The sequence below is a fragment of the Cricetulus griseus genome, unplaced genomic scaffold, assembly GCF_003668045.3.
Source record: "Cricetulus griseus strain 17A/GY unplaced genomic scaffold, alternate assembly CriGri-PICRH-1.0 unplaced_scaffold_324, whole genome shotgun sequence".
NCBI lineage: Eukaryota > Metazoa > Chordata > Mammalia > Rodentia > Cricetidae > Cricetulus > Cricetulus griseus.
The window spans coordinates 1-25,639 of record NW_023277058.1 but is presented as its reverse complement, the minus strand read 5'-3'; the positions used below and the strand labels follow the sequence as shown (position 1 = coordinate 25,639).

Below are 25,639 nucleotides of genomic sequence, written 5' to 3'. Positions count from 1 at the left end.
TTGATCCTTGAGCCGCTTGTTTAGCGGTTAGATCTGCCATCTGGACAATGTATGATGGCTACCTTTTTTGGTAAATGTATGGCCTCGAGGAGACTTAGAATTTCTTCTTTATTTTTGATGTCTTTTCCTGCAGAAGTTAACAGCCCTCTTTGTCTGTATATTGCTCCGTGTATGTGGGCAGTGGCAAAGGCATACCTGCTATCAGTGCAGATGTTGATAAGACTTCCCCTCTGCCATCCGCAGAGCTTGTATCAGAGCCACAAGTTCGGCTTTCTGGGCCGAAGTCCCTTCAGGGAGGCTGCTAGCCCAGATCACTTGCTTTTCCATCCACCACTGCTGCCCCAGCCTTCCGCTTACCTTCAACCACGAAGCTGCTGCCATCCATGTACCAGTTCGGACTCCCAGGCCAAGGTTGGTTCCTTAGGTCATTTCGGGTACTGCCAGAATATCAGCGCAGTGATGGATAGGCGAGGAATCCGTCTCAGGCAGTAGGATAGTGGGATTGAGGACAGCAGGGGGTGCAAAGGTCACTCTTTCAGTCAACAAGAGGCTCTGATAATGCGTCTCACCAGCATTGGTCATCCATCGATCCAGGGGCTGTCGGATGATGCTTTCTAGAGCGTGGGGTGCCACCACAGTTGTGTTGTCCCACAGTGAGCTTATCAGAATCCTTAACAAGCAGAGCTATGGCAGCAACAGCTTTCAGGCAAGATGGCCACCCACTGGTAACAGGGTCTAATTATTTTTGATAGGTAAGCGACTGGCCTCTTCCAAGGTCCCAAAGTCTGAGTAAGGACTCCTCTGGCGACCCCTGCTCTCTCTACATAGAGAGTAAAAGGTTTGGTTAGGTCAGGCAAAGCTAGGGCTGAGGCCATTAGTAGGGCCCTTTTAATTTCTTCAAAGGTTTTCTGATGATCTGGGGTCCACACAAAGTCTCCCCCTTCTTTGGTTAGAGGGTACAATGGGGCAGCCAAGGTTGCAAACCTGGTATCCACAGCCTGCAGAAGCCAGCAGTGCCCCAAAATTCTCTCGTCTTGGCGTAGTTGGGGTAGGGATCTGAGATAGCCTTTTTTTCTGGTTTCCGTTAACCACTGCTTTCCATCTCGGAGGACATACCCCAGATAAGCAACCTCTATTTGACACTGATCCTTTTTAGCCAAGGCTTGGTACCCCAACTCAGGGCCAATGCCATGGAGGTGGGAGTCTCATTTCACCTCCGGTCCAGTTCGAGTGAACCTGATCTGGGCCTTTAACAAGTCTCTTCCCAGTAAAGGCACAGGACACTCAGGAATAACTAAGAAGGAACGAGTCACTTGTCCTCTCCCCAGGTCTACAGTCCATGAGGTTGTCCATGGGTATTGTTTCTGTCCAGTTGCACCAATTGCTATCGTCTTTGTATTTTTTAGCTTTCCCAATGGTTGTTTCAGCACAGAGTGCTCAGCCCCTGTGTCCACTAAAATGTCCATGGGGGTCCCCTCCACAGTTAGGGTTACTCTAGGTTCAGGGAGGGGCTCTGAGCCGACCCCTCTATTCATCTTCCTCTAGGGCCAGTACCTTAGGGCCCTTTTTTCTTTGAGAACTCTTGCCCAGTGTCCTCTTTACAGCAAGCACATTGATCTTTATCAAAAAGGCACCTTTGTCCATCGTTGCTCACCCTTGGTCTCCTGTTGCCCAGGTTCCCTATCTGTCTAGGTCCAGACTTTTTTTCTTACCACTGTGGCCAAAATTCTAGTCAAATTTCTTTGTCTATGATCTCTCCGGTTCTCTTTCCTCTGTCTCCCACTTCTTTCTCACTTCTCCTCAGTCTCCTGCTTATGAAACACTTTCTCTGCTTCCTTCACCTGAAAGACCCCCAGACCCCTAAGGGCCTCAGGACCCAAGGAACCCCCAAGACTCAGAAACCAGACCAAGAGCTGCAAAAGGGTTTATTGAACGAATTCACATTTGGATATCAGCAATACCAGGAAAGCTGCACACCCCAGCATGGGGTGCAAGCTCCTTATATAGGAAAAAACCACAGATCAGCATCCAGGCAAGGGGCACAAAGTGATTGATTACAAAGTATGACCTCATGTTAGAGTGGTCACCCAGGTGTCACTCTGTTTTTCTACAAAGGAAAAACCATAGAACGTACCCTGAAAAGTCCTTGATTGTCTGTTGACCAGCCAGGTGCGACCCAAAAAGGATTGTCTGCCCTCGAGTTGGGGCCAACTTCCTTGTCCTGGGGCAAGGCCTGTGGGAAATTCTCTCTGAACTAAAATATTTCAAAACTTTCAGCAAACTAAAATCTTTAATTCACCCATTTTTTTTTGCTGAGGTTTTAATCCTAAAACCTATGGTCCTTCTTGTTGATTTAGAACTAGGGGGCAGATTAGGGTAGTGAGCCCAGGGGAGCTGTTAAAACATCCTTTAAACCAGCCTTGTTGGGACTCCCGTTGCTTTCACCGCTGGTTGAGTCCTTCTCTGAGCTTGGCCATGGAATCTCTAATAACTCTAGAATGGTTAACATAGAAACAGCACTCCTCTTTTAGGGCAGCATAGAGTCCGCCTTCCTTAAGGAAAAGGAGATCAAGTCCCTACGATTCTGGAGGGCAACTTCCGCTAGAGAAGCCAAAGACTTTTCTAATTTAGTGATGGATCCTTTTATGGCTTTAATATCCTTATCTATGGCTGTTTTAGCTCATTATAGTGGTGGGGTCTCTGCACCAGTGCTGCGGTTCCGGTGCCCACCCTGGCCGCCACCTCTGAGTCCCCCATCAGGAGTGAGAGATATTGGTATTTCCCCATGTAAGGGAATTCCTTTTGACTTAGCATTTTAACCAGGGAAAATGGGTGACGTATTCTTTTCTATGCTACTTCCTGCTGACTTTGGAACGAAGTTAGGGACCCAAGAAAGCTGAAATGCTAGTCAAAAGCAAAAAAAGGGAATTTAGGCAATGGGGAATCCATCAGGAGCTTCTGGTTGGCAGACTCTGTTGCAGAGATAGGGGGTGTCCATATCAGCTGGACTGGTTCACATCCATAGCAAGTCTAGGGCTCGAAGTCTACTTAGGAACAGCCCGTAGTCAGCAACTGATACTCGGATGTATCTGCCAGAAGCAGAAACCTGTTTAAGACATGTTTAAACTGGGAACAGAAGTTAAAACTTATACATCTGATTGGAATTTTTAGGCCTATATTTTTAGTGGTCAAGAAGGACAGGAGTTCCAAGACAGGGGAGAAAATCCCATCCTCCGGAACAAATAGATGGGATAACAAAAGTTGTACTTATCTGGAGTCCTTTTTACCTGTGAGAAGTGGATCCAAGCTTTATGACTTTTGATCCTTTGAAGCCTATATGAATTATTATTATTATTAATCTGTATTGAAATCTTTATTGTAGAAAAAGCAGATATTGGATATCTGTAGAACGGCAGAAATATATTTATACCTTTGAGTTCTAGTAAAAACTAGAGATTTGGGTTAGAAGCTTGTATATTTTTCTTCTGTCCAGAGAGTCAAGTATAGATTAGACAGAGGTGCCTTTGGCCTGATGAAAAGCCCTTTAAGTTTATATTTAGATGACAACTAAAGTAAATCTAAAAACCTCGAGCTTGTGACTGAACAGCAGGTAGTTGGTTTTATCAGCTTATCAGAACTTTATTAAATGAGCTATTAAGCTGGCTATAGTTTAACCATTAATACTATCAGAGATTCAGTTTCTGAATCTATTAAAAATGACAGGGTCCAGTCCATATAAAGTTAGCCATACCCAAGTCTCAATAGTGTTGGGGGCAGAAGAAAGTCTTTGCCAGGTTCATAAAGTGAGAGTTTTTCTTTGTGGAAGAGGGACATGGAAAAGACTGACCTTATTTTTTCCAGGCAAAGGTGGTGCAATCAATTCTCCAGTGTCCTGTAGCCTGTCCACAGTCTCAGCCTGGTCCTGCCTGGCATCAGGTGTAGCATCTGAGCATCGTGCTCATTGGTCAGCGTTGTCACAATCCATGGAGCCCCATAATCTTTAGAGACCTTGGGTCATTGTCAGAATCTGGAATTCTCCGTCTGATATTATAAACTTTTTAGTTAACATTTTAAATGCCATATTCTGTAGATCTCTGTAGTATTAGAAGTCTGCCTAGGTAAGTCTGGCAGCTTGTTTATTTATAAGAATGGCTAGTAACTTGTATTTTTTTAACATCTTATAATAGGTTAGCAACTTTTATAAAACTAAGACTTTATATTGTCAGGTTTATCTTTAAAAATTTGTTGTTAGCAATGTAAACATCTGACATATAGTTTTTTTTTTGTTTTGGCTTTTGGCTTATAATAAAATTTACATTTACACCAGAAAACACAGATAGAACCTTTTAACAAGTATACACAATTGGGGGGGATATAAAACTTAAACAGTATTAACCTGGGGTGGTTAAAATTTTTAATTTATATATTATTATAAATTTACTATTTGTAGATACGAGAGCCCATAGTAAACAGTTTACATTCTTCTCTGACACTTTTACGACTTTCTGCTGACAAATCTGTGCCTTTTTAGCTGAGGCATGGTACCCCAGGGTCCCTAGTTTCTCCAAAAGGGCCCAGTACCTTGTTTACAGTCCTGTTCAGTCGGGGCTGCCAGCAGGAGGTCATCTACATATTGCAGAAGGATCAGGGTAGGGTGCTGCAGCCGGGAATTAAGTTACAATGAAAGGGCACTGTTACCATAAATCTTTCTGCCAAATGCTGCCTGAGCCCCACCGCTACGTGTGAGATTTCCGTCAGCCGCCCACCCAAGGTAGGCCCAAATGAGTACACAGAAACTTGTATTAGGTTCAAAGCTGCTTGGCCAATGACTAGGATTCTCATCTGTTAGCTGAGTCTTAATTATCGTAAGTCTATATATTTTATAAGACTTATCTTATTGGATGCCTTGTTGGCGTCCCTCCTTGCCAGTGGCTCACATGTGGCCACTGGAGGAGGAACGGGAAAAAAGGGAGTCTCCTTGCTATGTCACTTCCTGCCTGGATCACCACTTCTCTACTACATTTCCCAGAATCCTCTTTGACCCCTAGTCCCATCTTACTTGCTGTCTCATTGTCCAAACAGTATTTTATTCAACAATCATTAAGAAACATACAGTGGAGGAGGGTTGGGCCACTCAGGTGGCTCCTCTATCTTGGGATAGATTTTAGAAGGAGCCGAAGGTCGATTTTGGGGCAGAACTTCAGGTTGCTGTTTGTGCTCGACTTTCAGAGAGCCAGGGCTCGGCTCACACACAGGGTTTTACCCAAGGTGTGGGATTCTGAATCAAAACCTGTGATACAGTAATGTATGACTGTTAATGGGGATGGGAACTCGGTCCTTCCTGAAAGACAATGGCTTTAATTTCAAGAATAATGGTTAAGTCAAAAGTGCCCTCTGGAGGCCAGCCAACATCAAACGCCAGCCACTCAGAGGAGCAAAAAGTCTGCCACGGTCCTTTCTTCTTAATCTCAACTGATTAGTTGTGTGCTCCTGTCCTACTTTCAGTCCAGTGGTCCATAGTCAGACGCAGGGACTGGTCAGGCTGTCCCATCGTCAAAGTCACAAATAAGACAAAACAAAAACCTGAGACACACAAAAGCTAACAGATATCACCACTTAAACAGACAAAACCACTCCAGAAATACAGACTGCCGGAGGGTGTGTAACTCTCCAATCCAGGAGAATTACCTTATCCTCACCAGCACCCAGACAGGAACCTTGGTTCCCCCAGACCTCTGGGACATCTCCCAGGTCAGCAGTCGGGGCTCTCCTAGCACGTCTGCTGATCCCACTCTGTCTCCTCCCAAGATGAGAGCCCTCTGTCTCTTCCCGAGACACGAGTGACTGCAAAGCACAGAACTAGATTTCAGCCGGCACAAGAACACAAAGACACAGACAATATATCTCACCTCCAAGTGGCGCTTCCGAGACGAGGGTGGTCGCAAATCCCAGGATGAGCCCCCAAATGAAAGACCCCCAGAGAGGGGAAACCCTCACTCAAGCCTCAGGGTGAGGTGCCACCAAAAACTCATGAGAGACCATCCTTGCTGCAATCACACGAGGTTTATTGATAGGAACCAGCACGCTGGGGCCGAGACTCATATCCCATGCAGGGGTAGAGGAGTTCAACCCCGAATGGCTGGGAATGGGGGTTTTTAAAGGAAGAATCCACAACCCAAAATACCTAGAATACCAGTGGGAGGTCCCGAAGAAAATCACAAGGGGAAACGCCCTGTTCCTTAAGACCGTTTGTAAGATTCTAAACTTTTTATGGTTAGCCTTTTCCTGGAACAGAGTTGCTGAACCAGCTAGCCACCCTATATTCGAGGCTTTACTTTGTCTGCTGGGGGGGTCTTCTTTATCCTGGCCTTTCACAATGAGTGAGAGAAATTCTTTCTTTGCAATGGAAGGGTACTTCAAAGCTCCCAGTAGATGGCTTACAACAATTTATCTGGAACCCCAGTTGGTGGGTAGCTGAGTCCATCATCCTGGCTCCTAGAGTCTTAAGCATGCCCATGTTGTACACACCCATGGACGGGCAAAAAACTTATGCACAGAACAAAGGAACAGTGGGCTTGCTGACCTTGAAGCTTTTAATTTGATTTCTAGCACTTTCATCAGGAAAGTCACAAATGTCTGTTTATCTGAATCCAGGGAATCTAAAACCCTTTTCTATGCTATGGGACTCCACACACGAGGCAGACATAAAAACACCTATTTCACAGTCCAATTTCCTCTCAAGTTTAGCACTAAGGGGGCCAGGCCTATGTTCTCAGTTGCAATTTCACAGACAAAGCTCTCACTCCGTATTCATTCGCAAACAATGATTAAACCTTCTGGGGTTCAGGTTTTCCACACCTTTAATGCTAGCACTCAGGAGGGTAAGGCATGGTAATCTGAGATTAAGGACTGCTTAGTCAACAAAATTGTTTCCAGATTAGCCTGCATCAATAAGAAACCAAAGGAAACAATTATGATTGAATCAGTAAGGCCTTGAAGGGCTGTGACTGAAATCGAGGTTCCTCAAAGGGTGGGCATAGGTATTGGATTTGATTATCCATGGGGATGGAAGAGCCAAAGAATGTGTGGAATCTGAAAGGAGACAACGTCCTCAAGTGACCTTACAATCGTCAATAGAACCAAGTCTCCCAGCGCATCCTGGTAACCCAACACTGGGAACTGGAGCAGAGCCCCCTAATCACCAGATGTCCCTAACCTCCTCAGTAAATTTCATCTCTGAGGTTGTGGCATCTGAACCCTGACTAAATCCGAGTATCAGGGAAACCGGGAGATTTAATTAAAAACAGTCAGGCCATTTGTACTATATGTGTCTGTCCCACTTTGTCTTAATTTTGCAGGGAGAGAGCAGCCTTATATACACTTACACCACAGTTGCAAAACCCTAGGTGTAAGAGCTCCTGGAAGAAGAGCTTCTGTTTTCTCAGGTGTAGTGGGGCGAGGCTGGGGCTGTAAACCAGGACTAGAAGACAGTATACACCTGTGGTTACTGGCTGACAAGCAACTCAGACACACCGAGGGGGCTGGGGCCCAACATCTCCCCCTTTATATATAAATTAGTGCTTGTGTTAGGTGACCAGGACGTTGATGCCAACATTCCCTGTCAATGGGGAAATCACCCAGGCTGCATGACCTTCCTGTCTCAGGTTGGCTGGCATCCCCTTAGTTGTGCTCATCAATGGCTGCCTAATTTTTCTGTAGGCTCACCATAGTTAGGCTGAAGGATTCTCTGTGGTCATCGAGTGACAAATTGAACCTGGGCTTGTCTAGTGGGAGGCGCCTTAGCCAAATGAACAAGTCCTATGGCTGCAAGGCCCAGAAATAAAGACCCAGAAATTCTTTGATTAAGATTTAAACTCCTGAGGAGTAGTGTAACTGGGAACAGTATAGGATCAGTGGATATCCCCTTTGGTATGAGCATTGTTAGAGAGGGAAACCAAGTCCCTTGAGGTGCCCAGCAGAGATGGATCCAAACAAGCTTTCAAAGGAAGAGGGCAAGCAGTTCCTAAAACAGTGTGGGATCCCACAAAGAGACATCGATTTGATGACTGAGAAATGGGTGGCTGCTGCCTCTGTGGAGGTTTTGATTCAATTGCAGCTGCTGCCAGGGAAGGACCCCCACAGCTCTTTCTGTTTCTAATAAAAACAGTCAGCCTGCAGTGTCCCCACCAAATCCAATCCCTCAAAGTCATGAAGACCAAGAAAAGAGGTTAAAATGCAAGAACTGTTAAGCCTTTGGACACAGGGCAAGGAGCAAGAAACATTGGAATGAAGCCCTTCCTGTACAGCCTCTGGGGTCAAAAAATGAGCAGAAGCTGAAAACCAGGCCCAGGAGCTCCAGACTACAGGATATTTAAAAACACTGAGGGATAGGAGAAAGACAGACAAATGCAAGAAGTTCTTCCAAGGAAACCTCTACATCAGAAATTTCCCAGAAGCTCTCCAGAGAAGAGGATGAGGAGCTGTAAAGAACAAATAGAATTTTGTTCTCTTTTGAGGAAACCTACCAGACTAACGCTTTTTCAAATGACCAAGAAAGCATCAATGGGTCCTGTCTCAATTGGTCTCCCACTAGACACAACACCACTATGAGAACTACCCCCTCGTGTTCTTATAAAAAGAGACAAGAAGAGAACACTAATGGATTAGTAATCTCACATGATAGAGGATTATCAGACACACCCTGAGGTCCAATTTCAGCAACTGCCAGGATTCTGCCCCCAGCTTCAGGAGGACAGTCGAGAAATCTGTATTTCCCCTGAGTGTGAACTTCAGCCACCTGGTTTAGTCCATGACATTAAACTCAGGACAAATATGAAACATCCTGGTATAGCTTCAAATTCTTGTGTACAAACTGTGGGACCAAAGGGCGGCCAGGTCTCTGAAGTCAGAATCCAGGCTCCAGGAATGAAACTTCTCCAATTTACCAGCCAGGAGAGCAAAAGTCACACAAACAAATCTCGTATCAGCTCTTGCCTGAATGCTGGAAAGGAGAAATCTGGTACCTGAGTTGGGTGCTATTCAGGTTTCTCAGCCTTCTGTCAATACAAAAGGATGTCATGTCCAACAGGCACCCAAGGTGAGCGCAAAGAAACCAGCCTTGAAGACCAGTGTCCAAAACCAGCTTCTGGATGGTTCTTCTTATTCACAATCAAGGAAACAACCATCTCCCAGGGCACACAGGCAGGCATATCACACCTATAATCTTGGAAATGGACAAAGAAAAGCCATGCATTGGGATAGCATTGCCTTCCGTGTCTAAATCTCCTGAAAAGACCAAGTCTGTTTCTCAGAACTGCCTTGATTTAGAGGATTCTGAAATCCTTGGCTCCAATGCCACAGGAAGTGTCCTTTATGAGGACATCTTGGTATCATCCTCCTCAGAAGATAGTGATGAGTAGAGTCACATCCCCTTCAATACAGAGGTCTTTGGTATAAGAATTGACTACAGGACTGTTAAGAATCCAGAAAAATCATGTTCTGAAAATGGAACAAGCCCAGATAACATTGGGAAAAAGACACTGCATATTCATATATATGGTATGCGAGGTGAAGACTATGTTAAACCAAGCTACTTGAGATGACATGTCTTGATAGAGCTGAAGGAGCTACCTGATCAGGACACTGATTTGAGGTATCAAAAATCAAAGCTAGGGCAGGCCTTGCCTCCAAGACTCTGCAGTTTCTTTGTCTATAACGATTCTTTGTAAACCTTCTCACTGAGCCTTTCCCTCTCTAACCATAAGCCTTCTAGCTAATATCTGCAGTCTTATTCAGTAAGTGATTCTCAACCTACCCCAAAATATTAAACTTCCTACCTGGACCAAGTTATTTATGGGGGCTCTGAGTGCCAAGAGTCTGTTACTACCCCTGGCAGTTTATCCACTGTGCTGGCTATAATTACAGACTGAGATGGCAATCCCAGATACAGTGGCTGCTGTAGCAGCAATAGCAATAGCTGCAATCACCCCAGCAGTAATGCCAAAGTCTTTCTCTTTTGTCCATCAACTTGCAAGATGATCAGCCAGTTGAGAAACTGGAACTCGGAAACTTACTGCCTTTCTTTCACGAGACTGTAGATTTTATGACATCAAGTGTCAGCTTATCTCACTCGAACTGTCTTGGGTAGGCTGCCATATCTCAGGTCTGATTTTTCTCGGCTATGGGCATCTCAACCATTCTGGCAGCCATCTCACTTTATTCTTTTCCTGCTAGGAAACACAAACATTCCCTCGACCCCAAATTAGGCTAGGATCAGGTCTTCACTGTGTAATACTTTATGTGGAGATTGGGGACATTACTCCCCTTTCTTTTGAAGTTACATTTTCAAATAGCTATGAGCACCCTCCACAGCTCCTCATCCCTATGGATTGCAAGGAACACCTGTTTTATGATCAATTTTCTATTGAATCACAAATTTCTATTGAAATGCCTTACTAGAATATCCAGATCCATTGCTTTTTATCACTTTTGGAACTCCCATGTAAGCAAAACATTTTTTAGAAACCTGAATACCTTTCAATTGCCATGTGCCCATATTTTAACTTTTCAAATTCTGTAATAAGAGTTACATCCATTTGCTATCAATGATTAGGATGTAGGCTCTGAGGGTTCACTCCTAAGTTACAAATAAATATTGTGGGCACACCTTATTGTTTGATGATTTGGCGAGCCGTCTCTCAGGTTAAGCCAAATTGTTTTCTTAAACTTGTTTTGGTGATGAAATTTATGAGGCCACAGAGTTTTCTCGGAGACAAATCATCCGCTTTGCCAACTAGTCTGTTGACTTGTTCCCTTTAGCCAGTAGGCAGAGAAGGGCCTGAATGAGCTTCCAATGTGTCCCAGGAAACATGGCAATTTTCTTAGGTGAATAACATTTTGAATTTGCTCAAATAATATTTAAAACTGCTCATTACTGGTTCCTATTCAAGCAACTGTATCACCTGAACAGCCTTAAAGACATAGTGACCATCAGTATACACATTAAATGAGTCGTTTATAGGAGCTGAAAGACCATTGCAACAGCTTGAAATTTGACTATTTGAACTGAAGCCCGAGTCATCTGTTCTATGTACTTTTGTCATCAATAACATAAGCTGCTCTTTTATAAGAAGAACCATCAGAAAAAAACATAGAAGTTTTTATAGGACTGTTCCTTACTATTTTGGGGAATGTGAAAGGATGCATTAAAGTAAATGGCAACAGTCTATGATCTGGAAAGAGATTCTCAATTCTCCCTGAAAACTGAGCAAAGGCAATTGCCCAGGAATCACTGTTCAGAAATAACCAACTGACGTGTTGCTTGGTCTAAGAGGCAATTATATTTGCTTCTTTGTCAAAATATCTAGACACCATACAGCGTTTTTACACCATAGAGGATACCGCTTTGAAGCAAGGATTTAACATTTTTGCTGGGAAGACAGCATAAGCTTTTCATGGTTTTATAACAGTCAACATAACATCTATTGACTTTGGATTACATTCTCTAACAGTAGAAGAGCTCGTCTACCTTTTTTTTTTTTTTTGTCTGGGTGGATTGGAATCACCATAGAATTTTATTTAAAAGTTTTAAGTCAATTCTAGATGCTCCAAAAGTAGGCACATAACCATAATATTTTTTAACAACTTCTAAAAACACTCAAACTGTCAACTGGCGTCCCTGGTGGTCTAGTGGTTAGGATTCGGCACTCTCACCCCCGCAGCCCGGGTTCGATTCCCGGTCAGGAAGTGTAGTTTTTTTCAATTTTTCCAAAAAAGTGCAAAATAGTCACTTGAAATATGAAAATAGAAACTGAGTCATGCCATAAAGTTTTAACACCGGATTTAATAAAAAAAGGGGGGGGGGCTGGAGAGACGGCTCAGAGGTTAAGAGCAGTGGCTGCTCTTCCAGAGGTCCCGAGTTCAATTCCCAGCAACCACATGGTGGCTCACAACCATCTGTTATGAGATCTGGTGTGCAAATATACATGGAAGCCCAATGTTGTATACATAATAAAAATAAAATCTTTAAAAAAAACTGTCAACTATCCTTTCTAATTTCTGTTAAGCCTTAACTTCTTTAGAATGCAACATTAAGTCCCAAACCATTTTTGAAAATTATTTAAAGTTGCTGAGCAGTCTTTTGTACTCCCACCTGTGAAGCTCTCATTAGATTACAAGGACCCATTTGTAGCTTAGCTGCCACCTTTCCAGGTGGTGGGGTCTAACAAGGGCAGCTGTATTAATATTATTTTATAAATATTTGGCTGGGTATCAGCTACAGTAGCAGCTCTTGAGGCGGCAAATTCCTTAGGTTTTGACATTGGTCTATAGCTTGCCTTCTGTCCTCTGGGCTTGGGCTGACCCTTAGTAATTGATCTGTGGCCCACTTTGTCCTGAATCTCGAGCATAAGCCTGATTCTCTATTTCCTCTTCTGTTGGGACTCTGTGCCCTTCCTGACCACGTTCAAACCAACCTCTAGAAGGCTCTGTGCCTTTCTTCCTTATTCCTTGCTTTTTCTGTAGGAACAACATATTTTGAACTGAAGTTCCTGCAAGGAAGCCACCATCACTAATCCCCGAGTGTAAGCTGGTCTGATGTCTAAACAAATGTTAACGAACTCGTCTATGTCAGCCTTCTTCCTGTGAGGGAGCCTGGCATGCTGGAGTAGCATTCTTATGAGCTATCTGTTTCACAAAGTTTCAGGACCTGTGTCTCTAGTTTTTTTTGGATAATGTGGTTGCCCACCATGAATCCAAGGGTGCCTGTACCTTAGCCTGACCCATGCTTGTTGCTTTCACAGACAAAGGAACATTTTTCTGATGAGGAAACCTGCAAATTCCTTATGTCCTGTGAGTGATTCCACTAATCTTTCAAGCATTTTAGACTCCTGCTGCAGTTTACCATGGGTTTTTGCCTCTCTATATTCACAGTTTAAAATGAAGGAGGTGAAGACTCTCATTCCCGATAATTAGCAACAATCTCTTCACACTCATCCCAATTACTCTGCCCTGTGTATTCTCGTTCATCTAGCTGCTCCTCAGTAGGTCTCTGGTCTCTATTACATTGCTAACCAGTTCAGGGACAGATATTTCCTGCTGTCCTGCACATATTCAAGGTCTCACTTTTGTTTCTCCAAGCCACAAGGCAGCGCTGATACAGCTTAGGTGGTGGCTTCTGCGAGAGGAAAGGATCCTTTCAAACTTTTAAACTCTAACATTTTCGGTACTTACATTTGCTTAATAGCTCTTCTGGCTATGAAATGTACCTAAGTAAATATACAATCCTCTAACTATGCTCCGTCTCATCTCTCTAACTATATACAACTTACTCTCAAGGTTAACTCACATCTTTTTGTCATCTGGCTAATATTCCTAGTCATTATCATTTATAACCAACCCCGTTTAAATGAAAACACATTCATAAACAATATTCGGGAATATGGGCGTCGCTCTCTCCAAACTGCTTCCTGCTGATTGGGGGCGCTGAAATGCCAAAGCAATCCTAAGAAAACCCAGAAATCCTGACCTTAGTGGTCTATGACTGCATCATCCCAGGTGTCTTCAATGCTGGATCACCTGGACATTGCTTCAGGGGGTCTTGCTTCATCCAACCATGTAACTCTGGAAGGAACCCACAGCTATTCATTTTCTGTGGAAATACAAGCAAAGTGTCTTTTCCCAATTAACCTGTCCTTATATTTAAATTTAGAAGTCAAAGCATTTTTAAAATATGTTAAGTTCAATTAATTCAGCAGAATTTATAATCAAATATCTGTTAGCTTTTGCTCTGTCCTTAGCAATTCAATAGTTTAAAGACAACACAATAGCATACAGTATCCGGATTTTCTGTGTATTTTTTAAGTTTAATTTTCTATTTTTCTATTATTTCTACTTTTCATAACAATTCCACTAACTGCAGTTTTCTTTTGGAAACAGTGCTTCTCTATTTCCAATCTCATTCTCTCAGGAGGTGAAGTCACCAATCCACACTCATAAACCTTACTTGCTAGCAGCAGCCTTTTGAAGGGCAATTTCTCAGGGTCCCCTTTCTTTCCTGTTCTTGGTGGAACCTCCACTTGTGGCATGTGCACCACGACTAAATCCAGGTATTGGGCAAAAGCCTGGAGATTTAGCTAAAAGCAGAGACGTCCAGCCGATCGTTCTATGTATGTCATTCCGTCTTTACTCCTCTTCTTCAGAGCTCAGCCACTTTTATGGGGAGAGAGCAGCCTTATATACACTTACAGCCCAGTGGAGAAACCCAGGTGTAACAGCTCCTGGAAGAGGAGCTCCTGTTCTCCCAGGTGTAGTGGGGCAAGACCAGGCCTGTAAGCCAGGACTAGAAAACAGGATGCACCTGTGGTTATTGGCTGAAAAGCAAATTACAGAAACATGTGGGGTCTGGGGCCAGACAGAAAATATTTTCTAAATTGGAGCCTTGCCCTCCCCCTACCTCCCCTGACATCCTGCTCAGGTCTGTTCTGTGGTGGAGAATACTGCACAAAACCATAGTATGTGGGACAGTACCCTGGGGTCTCATCAGCACTGTTTTTGTGATTGCCCTCACTTTGTCCTCAACTGATTCTCAGTGTTCACATCTACAAGGTAGAACTGCAAACACCTCCTGAATTTTTGAAGGACTTTCTACCTATCACACTGGGAAAAGGGTAAATTTCAAACTCCAAATATGCATATATCTCCAGTGTTACCAAGCCTATTCCTCTTAGCTCCCTCTTGCCCACATCAAGAAAACCCCCACAACCTACCTATCATACACACACTTCCTTGAGGCCTCAACTCACCAGGAAATCAGTAGGTTGTTTCACCTTGCTCAGATCCCTCTGTGTTTGAACACAACACCAGGGGCCAGTGCTTAAATATCTTCTGAAAGCCCCAAATCTCTATACTCTTTGGCTCTTCCCTACCAAGTGATCTTCAATTCCATTACATACACCCAGCCTTTGTGGCCACTCAGAGTTCAGTCACACCCCTGAGAGTCCTTACTGATTCTATCATAACTATTTTCTTTGGTTTGTTGTTGATGCAGAATATCTTCATTAACCTATGCTAAACTGGAATTCATTATGTTGACCAGGCAGTCCTCAATCTCAAAGAGATACCATGCCATACTCTCCTGAGTGCCAGCATTAAAGGTATGGCTAACAGGGACCCAACAATGTTTGATCACTGTTTCCAAATGAATATGAAGTGACAAGATTGTGTGTAAAATTGAAACTCAGACTATAGGCCTAGCCCCCTTAGTGCTAAACTTTAGGGGGAATTGGATCTTGAAATGTTGTCCAGTGTTGTAGCCTCATAATTAAATGTCAATCCATTAAATGGTATAGAAGTTAGGACCACCTATTGCTTCTACACACCATAATGGGTCAACAGACCTGTTTGGTCTTGGATGTGGAGGAAGAATGATCAGAAGGGGAAAGCCAGCCTACACTAAATATTTAGTAGCTCCAAATCCTGCCTAGCCTACAGGATACCCTATCTTAAAAGGAAAAAAAATTCAGTAATAACAGATGAAATTGCTCCATGAGACTCCAGATGTCAAAGGAGAATAGTCATACACTCTTTTTTTATCAAAGGGCACATAAGTGTCAGAACAGCAGCACAGACCAGCAATCCTAGCTACTTGGATATTGTATTAAGAAAACTATAAATTCAAGGACAGTCTGGATTACAGAGAGACTTGAGGTCAACCAGGGATACATGACCAGAACTTTTCAGAAGTATTAGATAAAATAATCTTTTATTTAGCATTCACCAACATTTATTTATATGAAATACAAGTTCCATATGATACAGACCTTTTACACAGTACTTTAAACAGACTTGGCATCTGAGAAACCCATTTAGGGCCATTCCTTCTCCAGATACAGACTAGAGGGATAGAGAGATCAGGTGGGAACAGGAGAGGACACAGGCAGAAAGAGCATGGCGGCAGCATTCTGACATTAGGGAAGGCAGCTGTTCTCATCCTGGAGCTGGGCCTCCATTGCTAACTAATGAGGGAACAGCTAAGCAGGCAGGAGGGATGCTATGAAACCTGTAGCAGCCACACGAGGCCATCTGCACACCCAGGGAAACCCAAAACACCTTAGAGATGTAGTTCATCACAGGATGGTGACAGGTGAGGTCTCCCCCAGAAAAGGAGTAGCCCAAGAATAAGTGACACTTTGCAAAAGGGCCATTTGGTCTGAATCAAGTGTTAGGAAGATTGGCTCTCAGCAGGTGCCAGCCCTGGGGAAAAACTTGCAGCCTGACTTTTCAAAACTTGCTTAGCTCCAAAATAACTTCAGGTCAAACTATGCAAACAGGAGCAACTGCATTATAAACAGGACTGAAATTGTGACACAGATGAGTCTCAGAGGCCCTTGAACCTGAGTAGGCCTTGGCCCACAATGGGAGAGAGGCCTGGCCTGGGGATACTAGGCCACTTCCCTTGGGCTGTCAATGGTCTACTGGGGAGGGAAGGTGGCAAAGGACTAAAGAGCCTGCACTTCATGGTCTGGACCATTGTACCGGCTGTGAAAATGCCACAACCAGGGAGCAGCCCTAACACTGGCCCAGTGACAGTCAGTCAGCACACAAAGGGTATCAGTGTGTGAAGTGTCAGTGGACCTTGCAAAGGAAAGAGTAGGAGGGCACGGGCCAACTTCAAGAGTGAAATGAAGACTCCACCCATATAAAGTGAGACTGGGTCCTCCTGCAGACTCAGTGTGGCTGGACAAGGGCTTTGGGTGTCAGAAGCAGTGCTCTGGTTGGGGCCAAAGTGCACGGGCAGGTTTTGCTCCAGGGCCACGTGCACGTGGCCAAAGTCCTACTTCACAGGCAGTGTGGGCAGAGGAGGTATGTAGGGTGCTGTCACAGGACCTATGCTGATGGAGAACTTGTTGAACACAGGCCACACAGGTAGCAGGGGGAATGGTGGGTGCACAATGGCAATCAATGGATGGCATCTGTGGGTGCAGGTTCTGTGGGACAGGCCATGGCAGGTCGCCCACGTGCTGTTCTTTCTCGGCTGGCTTCTCCAGTGGAGGGCCTAAGATTTGAAGTTGTTTTCTCCATTCTTCCTTCTCTGTTCCTCTTCAGCCTCCTTTTGGATTTCCTCAATCAGCGTTTCATCATCCTCAGTGGGGTTGCTCTACCTGGAACATTCCTGGCAAGAGGCTCCTGGAAAGCGAGGGTGCTGGTCATAGCCGTTGATAGAAACACGACAGACATAGCACATCTGGGGACCACAGCGGCAAGACATGCGGTTGCAGCCTTCAGATTTGATGAGGAGGGCCCCACACTGGTGGCATTTTCTCATGGGAGGAGCAGTCGTTTTTTTTTTTTTTTCGATAGATGTCCTGTACTTGACGTCATCTTTTTCAGCCAGCTCCTCACAGGTGAGGCTCTCCATGCAGCTGAGTTCTGACTTCCCTGACCCGAACACTGCCTCTTGGGCATATCTGTAGGGTGACATTCTTTGCTGCGTCCACACTCAATCAGTTGTCCATCCTTTTGATACCGTTCTGCATTCATCTCCAGGGCAAGCAAAGGGTCTTCATGCTAGGCCATGTCTTTGATTTTCTGCTCATAGAATTCCTGCTCGTGCTGCAAAGCTGGAAGGAAGTCTTTCTGGACATAGGATCTACAGAATCAATGCTTGTTTGCCAAAAAGAACATTCTCCTTTCTAATTTTATGTTGCCCCGATCATATTTGAAATATATGAAAGGATACTGGTTCATTTCTTTCCTCTTTTTCTGTTTTCTACTGGCTTTAGGTGATCGCGTCTACCATTTCTCAATAGCATCAGAAAGGGCCTTTCGGGTGATTGCATAGTGCCCTTTGAACTCATGTAGGGCCCACTTGATGTCTCTGCTGCTGAGCTTCTTGAATTCAGTCATCAAGAGGTCAGCAGCTTGGATGAAGCATAGCTGTTCAAGTGATGTTAGTTTGGAATAGTCAAAAATGTCTACTTTAGGCAACTTCACATCATCCTAGATGGCCAGCAGGCTGCTGTTGAGCTGGATAATAATATGGTCTTCTCTCTTTGGATAATCTGGGTTTACCAGAAGAAACTTACAAAGTACATTCAAATCTCTGGAATTCTTCAAATGAATTATCTCCTTAACATATCCATTTGCTACATCTGGAAATCTTGCTTCTGTTTTTTCACTGTGTAATGAGTTCTTCATCTACTTCAGCAGCTTCTTGTCCCCACGTTTTTCCAATTTGTCCTCCTGAGATGCTGCCAGGGGGAAAGCTGGCCCAGGGTCTTCATCAATTACAAACTGCTGATCTTCAAGTTCTCCAGAGGATCTGCTGGCTGAGGAGAATCAGGGCCTGGAATCCCCTCCTCCTGGGGTTCTGGCCTTGGGAAAGCAGGCTCAGGGAAAGTAAGAACATGGAGTCCACTTTGCTTCAGAAAGCTGCTCTTAGGGCACACCCTGATTTGTTGTCTCCTGAGGCTGTGGATTCAGAGCCTGGAGTGTTGGATGGTCAAGCCAGTGTTCTTCAATTACCTGGTCATCTACTGAAGTATCTGGTTCTCCCAGATTTGATAAGAGATCTATCTCTGAGTCTTCAGATAGTTGGTTCTGATCTTTCAAAGGCCTACTCTCTGGGAAAAGAAGTTCATTTTCACCCAATATAATGACACTCTACTCCAATTTGTGCTTGACAGTGTTGTTTGCTGTCTGCTTAATGCCTTGTGTAGGTTTGGCTTATTTTTTGCCACTCTCAAGATACAGAAATTCAACACATTCATCCTCAGAGTCATCCTGTGTGCCAGAAACAGTGAGTCGTTACTAAAGGAAAAATTGTTGTGGGTATTTGTTTCATAGTCGGCACTAGAATTTCTAGGTTTTCTTATCCTAGTAGCCCACAATACTAGTAGTTCTGAGGTTAAAACTATAGCTTTAATAGATTTTGACATAAGTAAAATTATCAAATTTATGTTTCACTGGTAACTTTTGTGGTGGTTCCCATATTGGGAATGGTAGAGAAAGAGAAGAGCCCTTCAGAGTTTGTTTTAAAGACAGAAGGGAGACTAAGCAGATGGCAATGTATATATTTAAAAACAATCCCCTGCTTCCTTAAAGAAAACAAATCTGAAGAAACAGGAAGGATTCTTGCTAGGAAACAGTTGACGGCTTCAGACAGGACAGCTGGACTAGAGTGTATGAATCTGTATCTGAATATATACCAGTGAGCAACCAATGGGGTAGTGGTGGTGACAGATGTTTGGACTTATGGTATATATTGAAAACAAATAAATTGCTGGGCAGTGGTGGCACACACCTTTAATCCCAGCACTCGGGAGGCAGAGGCAGGCAGATCTCTGTGAGTTTGAGACCAGCTTGGTCTACAGAGAAAGTTCCAGGACAGCTTCCAAAGTCACAGAGAAACCCTGTCTTGAACCCCCCCACACACACAAAAAAAGATAAATGGTGTAGTGTGTAAATTTTCTTTGTTAGATCTTTTAGGATGCCTTGTTAATGTATAACTGTCCTTGTTTAAGTAGCTACATGGCCTGCCTTTGTTGGCTCTCTCTCTCTCTCTCTCTCTCTCTCTCTCTCTCTCTCTCTCTGTCTTCCTCTTCCCAGAATTCTCCTAATCTGGTGGCCCTGCCTATACTTCCTGCCTGGCTTCTGGCCAATCAGCATTTATTCATCAACCAGTAAGAGAAACATACACTCACAGCATACAGAAGGACATCCCTCCTCATTACACCTTCCAGGGCCAGTGGGGCTAGAATACAGGCTGAGGCACATGTCTGATCATAGTGATTGGAGACAGAGACATGGTTTATGGACTCCAAATTAAGAATAGCTGCTCTGATCTTTGAGGGCTTCCCTGGCTCCCAAGCATTTCCTCTTTCCCAGGCTGCTTCTTGAGAATCCACATGATTTTTCTTAGCCCTATGCCATTCAGCTGTAAAAATTCACATGTCTTTATATACCTACAGGAACTACTGGGAAGGAACCATAGATGCCCTCCTTCCTCACTGAGCAGGAGCATCAGCTGAACAAGGTAGGAAAATTGACCCTTCATCTACAGATGATAACAAGGAGAGGAATGAACTGACCCATTATACCAGCAATGATTTGAACAGCAGGCATTCATCATGCCCCGTTCTCTGTGACTGTCTTAACCCTCCTATGTCAAGCCCAGCACTCCTCAGGTCATTGCAGGCTCCACCTCCAGGATGTCCTCCTGCCCAAACAAATTTTCCTGAGTATATCTGAGGCAGAACTGAGGCCTGGGCAGGAATGAGATGGAGACGCAGGCTGTTCTGCTTTCTCCAAAAGAAAAGCAGAGCCTGTGGCCTGAGTCACATTCGACTGTTAGGGGCAGTAGTGTGTGAGCTTACAACATGCATTTCAAGAAGGCTTGATAGGTGTTGGCTTGTGGGAGATGCTGGGTGCTATGGGTTTATGGTGAGTCTTTGTATTTGACTAGGTGATTTTTTGCTGGTTGTTCTGGGAGCAGGTTGAAGGGCTTGCCCTACTTGGTCCATCTGGGTGTGTGACTGGAAGGCCTGGAGTTCATCCCAGGTCCTCTCTGATCTTGTTCCTGGCACTCTGAGACAAGGCCACCAACCTGCATTTCTTTGACATAATAATTCTGTATGGGTTTTGTGTGTGTGTATGAAGGTCTCTCTAACAGGCCCCAATACTGCAAATATGGCAGCAGCAGGTTTTGCTCTTTTCACTTCCCTCTCCCCTGATATACTAATAGACTGCATTCCTAAATTTAGTTTCCAAGGACCATTCTCTTGTTTGGCCACAGACCCATTACTGAGACTATGCACCACAGTCCAGCAATCAAAATTCAGTAGTTGGTTACACTAACTAACCTGTTGAATTAGATTTCATCAACTTACCTTAGCACAGACTTTTCACCCTCTACTCTTTAAAAAAGAAAACCTGTTTGATATCTATTCTTGTGTGACGAAGATGCAGTCTTTCCCCAATCTCATTCTTATCCTCCTGAGGTAATAAATCTCCTATGTGTTGCAGTGTCTGAGTGTGTTCTGTACTGTCTTTCAGGGGCTCCCTTATAGTGTGTGTGTGTGTGTGCGTGTGTCCAGATCCTGTGAGGCAGAGATTGGTAGCAGGGCTTAGGATTTGTGGGTCTCAGAGTTTCCAGGTGATATAAGTGCTGAGGCCAGGGAGCCACACTTTGAGCATCCCTGCTCTCAGCCTTTGTGCTCACCTTGGTGCATCATCTGAATCTGCTTGGGAGTTTACAATGCTAACCTCATGTAGTGTCTCCTCCATGGAAACACTAATTACGAATTCTTGGCATCCTTGTAGTAATAGGAACACAGGATAAACAATCCATTTTCTGAAGACAGGGGAAATGTCATCACAGGCTTTAGGTAGGCCCAGACCTGTGGCACAGACTCCTGGGACCTTCTTACAGAGCTAGTCTATCCCTTCAGGACTACTGAGGGAGCTCATGCAGCCGGGTCTTATACCCTCTTGACACCCTGCCTTTCTGGCCCTGGGGCAGGGTAGCAAGTCTAATAATAATAAACATCAGGAGGTCCAGCACATAGGATTCAGGATGTGACATCCAGTGGGCTAGGGTAGTCACAGACACAGGCCTAATTCATGTCATCCCAGAGGACTGTGTTCATGGGATTCTTTGTTCCTGAGGCTATGCCCTACCACAGGCTGAATTCTGAGCTAGATATGCTGAAAATGGAACACCAGGAGGAGACGTCAGATCTGAAGAAATTCCCCAAGGAAAGTAGTGAGGCCTTGTACATGTGCAAGGACCTGACAGAGAAGTCCAGCTTGGACCAGTGAGTGTCTGACTTGGATGGGACCCAAGCCCTTGAGCAGGACAGCTTCCTACCTTCTGAACCCAAGTGAGGACTGTGGTTCTAGCCTATTTACCTATAAGTTCAGATTGCGGTTTTCCAGGAGTTTCTCTGTTTTTCTCAAGAAACAGATATCATACAAGGCAGACAGAAGTGGATCAACATTTTTCTGGGTTCTGTAATGGTCTAAAAAGAGCCTTTAGTTCCAGGACAGCCTCCAAAGCCACAGAGAAACCCTGTCTCGAAAAACCAAAGCAAACAAACAAACAAAAAGAGCCTTTGGTGCAGTGAGGCCTGGCTCTACACATGATGGGCAGGTGAGGGACAGGGAGGGACAGAATGTTTGCTTGCAGGACACAGAAGCAGAGGGAGTCCTCTGTTCAAGTGGGGGTAAGCGTAGAGGAAAAGCCAGAGAGCAACTAGGGGCCCTAGTGGCTGAAACCCACAGCTGCCCCCCTCCACAAGCCAAGACTGGTAGAACTCTATCATTTGTGTAATAAATATGCTTTTTCCTTTTATTTCTTATTTTTGCAGCAGGGTTGAGGGGCGGGCAGGAGGTTGAGACAAGGTTTCTCTGTGGCTTTAGAGGCTGTCCTGGAACTAGCGCTTGTAGGCCAGTCTGGTCTCCAACTCACAGACATCTGCCTGCCTCTGCCTTCCACGTGCTGGGATTAAAGGCATGAGCCAACACCGCCCAGCCTTAGTTCTTTTTATTTCAACTATAATTATTATAGAAATCATTATCATCATCATTTTCTGTACTGTTATAAACATTGCCCTTGTCTTAAATATGTCCAGGTGTCTGGAGACATGGCTCAGCAGTTAAGAGCACTGACTGTTCTTCTACAGGATCTCTGAGTGAATCCCAGATTACTGTGTGTGCTTGTGCCTGCTGTGGTGCACGTGGAAAGATCACAGAACAACTTACAGAAGCCAGTTCTCTCCTTCCATCAAGTGGTAAATAAATCAAGAGTACTTTCAAAAGACATTGCTGTAGACCAACATGTGAAACTAAGAGAAGCAAAAAAAAAACTCTTTCTTTTTTAATTTTAGGAAATTGAATGATATATTTGCCATTGCTTGTATTTTGTTAACTATGTTATGAAATACTGGTAAGGGAAAATAGCCTGTATTATAATTTTTGTACAAAAGGAAGATTTAACAATGTATGTTTTCATGAAATTTTTCCTTACAGTTATTTCCTTTACTATTTCAGATTTCCATATGAATATACAATATAGTATGTTGCATTTGCTTACTCTAATATCCTCTGGAATATAATCCCAATTAAAGAAGCTTATATTATGTAGCCTTATTAGTAATTGAATTGATTCCATTGGAGCACCATTAAGGAGAAAAAAATCAAGGTAAGTTATCAGTATGATGTTACCTTTGAAAGGACATATCATCAATGCAAAGTTTTAAATGGCATATTCTTTCACTGTTAATGGAAATGTTGGTCCTGCCTGTTCTATCATTTTGTAAGAAGTATTATTAAATGTTTGGGCACTCACAAATTCTTCTTACACCAAAAAGCACATTAAATTCCAGACCTAGTCATAAGGGGCACAGATGATACAGAGAACAAAAACATTCTGACAAAATTTTGCCCAAAATCAAGCAGTAAAGCTTTACTGTGAGTGAATTCTGTTTCTTTAATTCCTTTTGATTGTTGTTTGGAAAACTATGAAGCAGAACTCTCTTGCCTTCCATTCCCTGCCCAGAACTCTCTGTTCCTTTCCCATAGCCACTTATTTTCCAATGGTTGATACTGAGACCTTCCTTCTGCCTCTCTCTGGTCTCTTTATGCTCTCCATTCTCTCTTGCAAACTTGTCTAAGGGTCAACAGTGAAGACACTGAACAAATGCCACACTGGCAGTTGGTGTTGTCACAACACTAGTGACATCACAGGAGATGCCAGTGCTCTCCAAGATATAATAGAATGTTGAAATGGACTGCTGATGTCATATTGTACAGCCCTTGCCTCTGTGCTATCTCAACCCAAATTGACATAAATCCAAGTTGCCCTTTCAAGGAGACTTCAGGATCACACGGGAAGCCCTTGAGTACCTCCTGCATCCAAAGCCAGAGATCTAGCTTTCTGCTCCATTAGAAACTTCTTATCTGTGGGGAGTTCATGCCTCACTTTCCAAAAATTCCCTCTGAAGTGCACACTCAATAAAGTGAGATATAAAAGATGCTGATAGTTTAGACAGGAGACACAGAGCAGGAAACATGGGTCACTTGTACTGAATAAGCCCCTGGGGAAGATCCTCAAACTATTACAGGTTGGAGTGAGTCCAAACAAAGAGAAGTCATGTATGTAATGATAAAAATTTGCCCCAGAGCCTCAGCAGAGCTCACTCCAGTCATGAGAATGTTAGTGAAGATGTGAGAAACTGTTGCCAGGTCTGATTGCAGACACCTGAACCCAGGTGAGCCCTTAGACATCAAAAGCAAACACTCCCAAAAAGAGTTTGATGGCCCAAACCTGGAATTGGGAGGATGAGAAAAGAGTCCTGAGAAGTAAGAAGTCAGCCTGGGCGATGTAGAGGCATCATGGGTAGGAATCATAAAATACACATACATACACAAACCAGAATCATGTAGATCACTGCTATGGTGCTTCAATCAGCCAATATAACCCTTTATCTGGAGCCATCTGTGACAATTCCCATGGTATTTTATAGGTGGCACTGCTGTTTCTGGGTATGATATCTATTATAAGAACATGCAAAAGACATGCAAGGAAGCAGCAACAGGAAAGACTCAAGATTCTTGCAACACAGAACTTTATTAAGCCACACATCCCTTTTCTGCTTATTCTGACAGCCCATGACCAGCCTGGAATGCAAGTGCTCCAGATGTCTGAATTTTTTCTCTGCAAAGCATTTTCCTTGAACCTTAGGCCTGATGAGGGCTGACTGGTGATCTGTGTCTTTTTGTATGTTGAAGCCCTACACAAGTGAAGGGCGATGTCAACATTATTTCTAAATCAGGTCTTACAGAGACCAACAAGTTGAGGTCAGCCTGGAGTTTAGGGGCAAGACGTGACAGGTAGGTAGAGTCTCATCTGTCAAGTTTCCTTCCTGAACACAATCCAAGTGCCAAGAGTTGAGATGAAGTGTTGTGGAGGGCAGGTGCTGTCCCTTGTCAGATGGATCTCAGGGTGTCTGAGAGGACATTAAAACTCTTCAAGTATGGGAGATCAGTGGGACAAGTGGCAGGCAAATACAGGAGGGATTTCTGTGTATATTTGGCTTGGGTGGATAACTATATCTCCTGAGAAGTGTTATATCTCACTTATTTGTTGGAAAGTCCAAGCTGTCTGAAATAGTATGAATACAACTGTTTCCAGGCCCCTTTCTTCTTTGCTGGAATTTTCAGGCAATCTTTCTTTCTTTTTTCTTTTTATAATTGTAATCAGACAAATTTTAAATTAGAAGCAAGCTTCTTTTTTGTTGTTGTTGTTTTTTCGAGACAGGGTTTCTCTGTATTATTTTGGAGCCTGTCTTGGAACTCACTTGGTAGAAAAGGCTGACCCTAAACTCACAGAGATCCGCCAGCCTCTGCCTCCTGAGTGCTGGGATTAAACATAGACATATGCCAGCTTCTTTTACATGTCAATCCCAGTTTCCTCTCTCACCCCTCCTCCTCTGCCTCCCCATCCCACCCCTATCCCAACCTCTTTCTGCTCCCCAGGAAGGGTGAGGTCTTCCATGGGGGAATCTTCAAAGTCTGTCATCATGTAGAGCAGGGCCTAGACCCTCCCCCATGTGTCTAGGCTGAGAGAGTATCCCTCTATGTA

The 25,639-nt window shown here is 43.9% G+C and overlaps 1 non-coding gene and 1 pseudogene across 1 annotated transcript; one reads left to right on the top strand and one right to left on the bottom strand.

Annotated features, from left to right (window-relative positions):
- The first annotated feature begins 11,674 nt into the window (after positions 1 to 11,674).
- Positions 11,675 to 11,746, top strand: Trnae-cuc. Its single transcript has one exon. It is a non-coding gene; the product is annotated as a tRNA-Glu (tRNA).
- Positions 11,747 to 16,591: 4,845 nt separating this feature from the next.
- LOC113831728 lies at positions 16,592 to 21,282 on the bottom strand (annotated as a pseudogene).
- Positions 21,283 to 25,639: the final 4,357 nt, after the last annotated feature.